A 6,000-nucleotide genomic window follows, 5' to 3' on the forward strand; every position below is an offset into this window, starting at 1 on the left:
AACAACTGAAAAAGGCCATTCAGAAATGCAAGCAGAGAAATGAATATCACCCTTCTGGAAAACAAAGGTTCTCCCCACTGCCTTTTTCTAAGAGATACAAATCTCTGTTCCTCTAAGAAGCAGGAAAGAGCTGTTTGTGTTTGTACACAAAGGAAAAAAAAGGAGGGGTTATTGGGTGCCCTGGAGATTAAGCAGGAGTCTCTTCTGCTACATGAACTCCTGAGGGACTGAGGGACGGTGCCAGGCAAGGATGGAAGGAATGGTTATTAGAACAAGAAGGGAAGTAAGCAGCCCTAATGAGGATCCCTTTAGGATGAATTCTGAAACCAACTAACCAACAAAAGTGCTGGGCAGGTGGGGACAGACAGGGGAAGAGGGTAGAAATACTAACCAAATCTCTTTAGGTTCTCCAGGCCTCAATGTGATAATGACAAAGCTTTTATGGAGTAAGTGCTCTGAGTACCCTGCATACAGGTGATCTTAGAACAAGTCCACTGATCTTATTACATTTGTCATTGTCAGCTATTGTTCCTGCTCTCCAGGCAGTGTATTGTGCTACAGGCTCTAAAGGTTTGCTTCTCAATACATGCCCTTCTTTCTATTTAAAACTGAAACTAAATACATGAAAATTATATGGGATTCTTACCTTCCTGTGTAGATGTCTACAAATACTAAGGTTTCACCTTGGAAAGTTTTGTGAGGCTCCTAATACATATTCAGCTAACATTCTTCTCTGATTCTGTTCAATCCTTTACTACATATAGAATTGGTTGTAATATAAATTAAATTAATATTAATTATTGCTTTTTGGCCTTTTGGCTAAGATCAAGTGTAAATTAATATTAATTTAAAATTAAAAATTTTTAAAAAGCAATTACCAAAGAAGTTCCGTGATAAACACTGTAGAAGAATACTTCTAACCTGTTTTCATCAAAAAATGTTTACTGGAGTTCCCGTTGTGGTGCAGTGGTTAACGCATCCAACTAGGAACCATGAGGTTGCACGCTGGATCCCTGGCCTTGCTCAGTGGGTTAAGGATCTGGCGCTGCCAGGAGCTGTGGTGTAGGTTGCAGACGCGGCTTGGATCCCGCGTTGCTGTGGCTCTGGCGTAGGCCGGTGGCTACAGCTCCAACTGGACCCCTGGCCTGGGAACCTCCATATGCCACGGGAGAGGCCCAAGAAATGGCAAAAAGACCAAAAAAAAGTTTACTCAGTTCATATGCATACAATATATGTCCTTTCAGGCACTGCCAATCTATTTTGGGATTTTTTTTTTTTTTTTTGAAAGCTGAAAAGAAATTATGCTAAAAGAAAACTCCTTTAATTTCCTTAAAGCAAGCATTTTTGAACATGGGGCCATTTTGCAAAGAATGTCTCAATATTAACTATTCTTAATTTTAAGACAGACTTCTAATAGGAGTAACTGAAAGCATCCTGACTAAAGCACCCTAAAGGAGTTGCTTTTAACTCTACTCACGCCTTGCTCTAAGGCATGATTCCTCAACTTCAGCACCACTGACTATGGGATTGAAAAATTCTTTGTGTACCCAGTACGTTGTAGAATATATGCAATATCCCTGGCCCTATCCATGAGATGCCAATAGCACTCTGTGCCCCAAGTTGTGATACCCAAATCATCTTCAGACATTGCCAGTGTCCCCTGAGGGGGCAAAACTGCCATTGCCAAGAACCACTGCTCTAAGCCTACCAGTATGACCAGTAAGAGCAAGTGATTTCTCCTCTTTCACTTTGACTAATATTTCTCTCATTCATCATTCTGCTTCATTAAGTGACCTCATCGTCCTTTCAAAATGTCTTTACCTTGTGGCTGCAGAGTGCATTGATTACTTCCTAAGGCAAACCTGAGTTTAGGGAATGATCTTCCAGGGAAATGACTGTTAAGTTAGGTTTCTGAGGACTAGGAACCAGCCCAAGGGTACAATCTTTGCATTTCAAAGGGAGGAGGTGAGGAGTGGGAAGAGAAGGGTTTTCTCATTTCACACTGAATTTGGCATTATAGAAATGAAGCTTTCACATCCACATGCTTGTAAGATCTTCAGATGCCTTTATTTGATACCCTAATCAGTTTGCCCAACTCTCCTTCTTCTTTGACTCCCAAACCAAAAATAGGCAAATATGGAGTTCCCATCATGGCCCAGCCGAAACAAATCCGACTAGGAACCATGAGGTTGCAGGTTCCAGCCCTGGCCTTACTCAGTGGGCCAAGGATCCAGCGTTGTCGTGAACAGTGGTGTAAGTCACAGACATGGCTCAGATCTGGTGTTGCTGTGGCTGTGGCGTAGGTCAGCGGCTACAGCTCCAGTTAGACCCCTAGCCTGGGAACCTCCATATGCCTCAGGTGCAGCCCTAAAAAGACAAAAAGAAAAAAAATAGGCAAAAATATATGGTTATATATTTTTTAATTATTTTTATTTTTTCCATTATAGCTGTTTTACAGTGTTCTGCCAATTTTCTACTGTACAGCAAAGTGATCCAGTCACACAAACATATATACATTCTTTTTTCTCACATTATCCTCTATCATGGTCCTTCATAAGTGACTAGATATAGTTCCCAGTGCTACACAGCAGGATCTCATTGCTTATCCATCCCAAAGGAATTAGTTTGCATCTATTAACACCAGATTCCCAGTCCATCCCACTCCCTCCCTCTCCACCTTGGCAACCACAGGTCTGTTCTCCAAGTCCTATATGGTTATTTATTTGAACAGCGCTCTGGGGAGAAAAGAACTAATGAATAAAATAATAATTTTCACCATATGTTCTAATAAAAATCAACGAAAAAAAACATAGTACTAGAAGCAGAAAATGATAGCATATGTCTTTTTATTCAAACTTTTCACTTTACAGATATCCAGAATCATGAACTTATTTCAAAAGTTCAATTTCAATAGTTATTGTACTAGAAACCGGGCCAGCCACTGTCACCTGGAAAGAAATGATATGCCCCTGGCCATTAGAAGCTTTCTGTTCTGCTGTGTCCATCCACCAATGATTAACCTGCAAGACAACCCACATTGTGGTCCTCACCACTTGAGAGTTTCTCACTTCCCTTCATCTGAGTCTCCGGCTGCATTTCGCATGTTTAGAATTCTGATGACCACACACAATCTCAGTGACCAACCCTTTGAACTCTTAGCATTCAGTAGGTACAGCTCTTCTTCTCCCTCCTTTGAGTTCTTCCACAGATGGCACAGGTTTCCAGAGTCGCCTTCATTCTCATTTCCCACATTTGGTAAAGTCTCGCTTGAAATACGGCACAGAGACAGAACGTAGCAAGCTGGACAGGGTCTGAAGGGCCCTGGCCATGATGACAACTCCCGCTCCTCTGCCTGCTCCCCTCCAGTTTCAGATGTGTACGCTGCAAAAGCTTCTTCCCTTCTTGCTGCTGATGGGTAGAATATTTGCCAGCCAAAGAGGCACATTTACATAAAAACCTCTGCCCCTCAGTGTTTGACTAATCTGGTCTTTTCCTTTTAAAATTACATTTAACTGTGGGGAACCGGAGCAGGGGGCAGGCGGAGGGGAGGGGAGATCCACTTCCAGAGACCCGGTAAGTGCTGGTCAGTCTACTGGGCTTCAGGCCTCCCTGGCCATTTGGAGCCAAGGTACATAAGGCAACATTACCTCAGGGCAACATTAGCGCATTACCTGCAGGGGCAGCAGAGTGAACTGCGGACCCCCAGAGGGACACCCCAAGAAAGACTGGTGGATTTAGGATCCCCTCAGACCGCTGGGAGTCTCCAGATTCCCTCTGGCATAAGAGGGACAGAAGCGTCCCCTGGGTACGGAATCAGAGGACAAGACCGGCGTCAGGTTTGGGGTGTGCAAGAGCTGGGAAGAGGTTAGAGAGGAGTATCCTTGTACGAGCAAGAATGTGACCCCAGGGAAAGGAGGCAGAAGAAACGTAGGAAAGCACGTTGCCCTTAATTCCCTCCCTGTGCTGCCTGTGGAACCCTGGATCTCCTCGCCATGGAGACAGACTGCAGCAACACACACGACCCCGGGCCAAAAACAAGCACACAGGCGCACGCACACACATACTCACACTCCCCGCTGCCAGGTTCATGCTGGCTGCAGACTTCTGCCTGACTTTTCGGCCCCAAACACCATACCTGTGGGGTAGGACCATGGGTTCCAGTGGCCTACAGCAGAAACCATTCCCCCATCCCCATGCCCTGCAACACACACATTCACACACTACATTGCACCCGGAGAAGGCCAGGAACCACTTAAGTGAAGCATCCGTGGCTTCTCTATAAATGACTACCTTCCGGGACCTAATCTGTCCAAATCTACTTGCTCCCCTAAAGCGAGCCGCCCAGTGACAGAGCCAGGTAGGAAATGGAGGAGGAGCCTGGGGTGCAAGTGAATCTCAGAGAACCGCTACCAAGTCACTATTCAGGGACTGCACGCAGCAGCCTTCAAGCCTTTCCTGAGCCTTTTGGCCCCATCAGCAGTCCTGTTACACCGGTTCGATCTCTGCACCGCTCCCCTCCCTCGATCTCTGCACCGCTCACTCAAATCCCTCAGCGATTTTCCAAATGGTCCTTCCAGGCCACTTTCTACATCCATCCTCTGTCCAGCCGGTTCCCAACATTTGGCCTCGCATACTTGCTCTCAAGTCCTCGATTCAAGGCTGCCTCTGTCCCTCATTATACCGCCCTGACTTGGTAGAGAGTCCCCCAAATTATCCGAGTCCACTCATTCCCCGGAGCTCGCAGCCCCTTCCACCACCCTTTGCTCTCATTCAAATCCGCTTTCCGCGCGCCCCACTTTCCATCCATCTTTCCTCCCGTCTCTCCGGCCAGGACAAGCTCACCCTCTACTACGCCTCCCACACTGCGCTCTCACTCCGCTCCCACCCTATCTCCTGGAGACACCCCGTTTTCCCTCTGCGGCTGTTCTCAGCCCGGCGCCCGCATCCCAAACCCAGCCTCCCCATTCTGCACCAGCCCTCCCGGCCTGCTGGGTACCCTCTCCCGTCGCGCAGCCCTTCCTTCTCCCCAGGTCGGCCTCTCCCCCAAAGTCAGTTCATCCCTCCCGCTCTGGCGGTCCCCCCTGCTCTAACGTCCCAGTGGCCACCGCTTTCAAACTGGCTAAGAGGCGCGCCGAGGCACTGGGCACCAGGGGCAGCCGCCAGCCAGCTCTCGGAGCGCTAGCCGCGCCCGGCACCTGCCCGCCTGGGCTCCCCGGGGCGCCAAGCCCTGGCCCCACCGCCCAGCAGCCTCTCAAACTTACTTGTGGGTCGCCAGGAGGGGGCTTCGGTGAGCGGCGGCGGGCCCCGCGGCGGCGAGTGCGCCCCTCTCGGCGGGGCTGGGCGGCGCGGCGCTGGCGCTGCGCTCCTGCGGCCGCGCGGTGAATGGGCTCAGCCTGACGCAGCCCGGCTCAGCCCCCGCCGCTGCCGAAGCCTCCGAGCGCTTCCAGACATGCTCAGTTTTCAGACCTGCCCGCGTGGACGCTACCAATGGCGAGCGGCGACGGGGGAGACGCAGGAGCCGCGGAGTGGCGTCCGCCAGTTGGAGGCTACCACGCTGGAGGCCGAGAAGAAGGGGGCAGACGCGCCGCTAAAAATAGCTGCTGCGGAAGGCACTGCTAGGGCTTAAAGCGCCCTCCCCGCCTCCCCGCCGCCGAGCGCGCGTCCCCGCCGCCTAGGACTAGGGGCTCGGGAACCCGCGCTCGTTACCGCGGCGGGGACCGGAGCGCGCATACTGCTAGCTGCCGGCGCTCTGATCCCCACCCTCCGGCAAAAGGCTCTTGCCGCACAAGCACCCGCGGGTTTCGCTGGAATTAAGCCTCTTGTTCCCCCGATTTCGGGCTCCAGCCTGCCTTGCAGCCCTAATTTCAGGTTCTCATCAAAAAAACAAGAGAAAGTTGGGTTAAAGCAATGGAAAAGCTCCGCAACAGCGAAATTGGCGGAAGACTTCTGCAAAAGAAAGTTTTTTTGGCTGCTTAGTTTTGCTGAAAGGAAAAAGGAAGA

At 49.7% G+C, this 6,000-nt stretch overlaps 1 protein-coding gene across 8 annotated transcripts in view; it reads right to left on the reverse strand.

The window, feature by feature from the left end:
• OXR1 (oxidation resistance 1) overlaps positions 1 to 5,444 on the reverse strand; it is a 519,861-nt gene extending 514,417 nt beyond the window's left edge. For all 8 annotated transcript variants that reach the window (XM_013996555.3, XM_013996553.3, XM_085021886.1 and 5 more), the window contains exon 1: positions 5,262 to 5,444. The gene's annotated coding sequence lies outside the window, so the exon portion shown is untranslated. The remainder of the gene's footprint in view (positions 1 to 5,261) is intronic.
• Positions 5,445 to 6,000: the final 556 nt, after the last annotated feature.

This window comes from Sus scrofa, chromosome 4, assembly GCF_054392235.1.
Source record: "Sus scrofa isolate SSC_HxYL_T2T_F1_AM1 chromosome 4, Sscrofa_HxYL_maternal_Yorkshire_Landrace_v2.0, whole genome shotgun sequence".
NCBI classification, from domain to species: Eukaryota; Metazoa; Chordata; class Mammalia; order Artiodactyla; family Suidae; genus Sus; species Sus scrofa.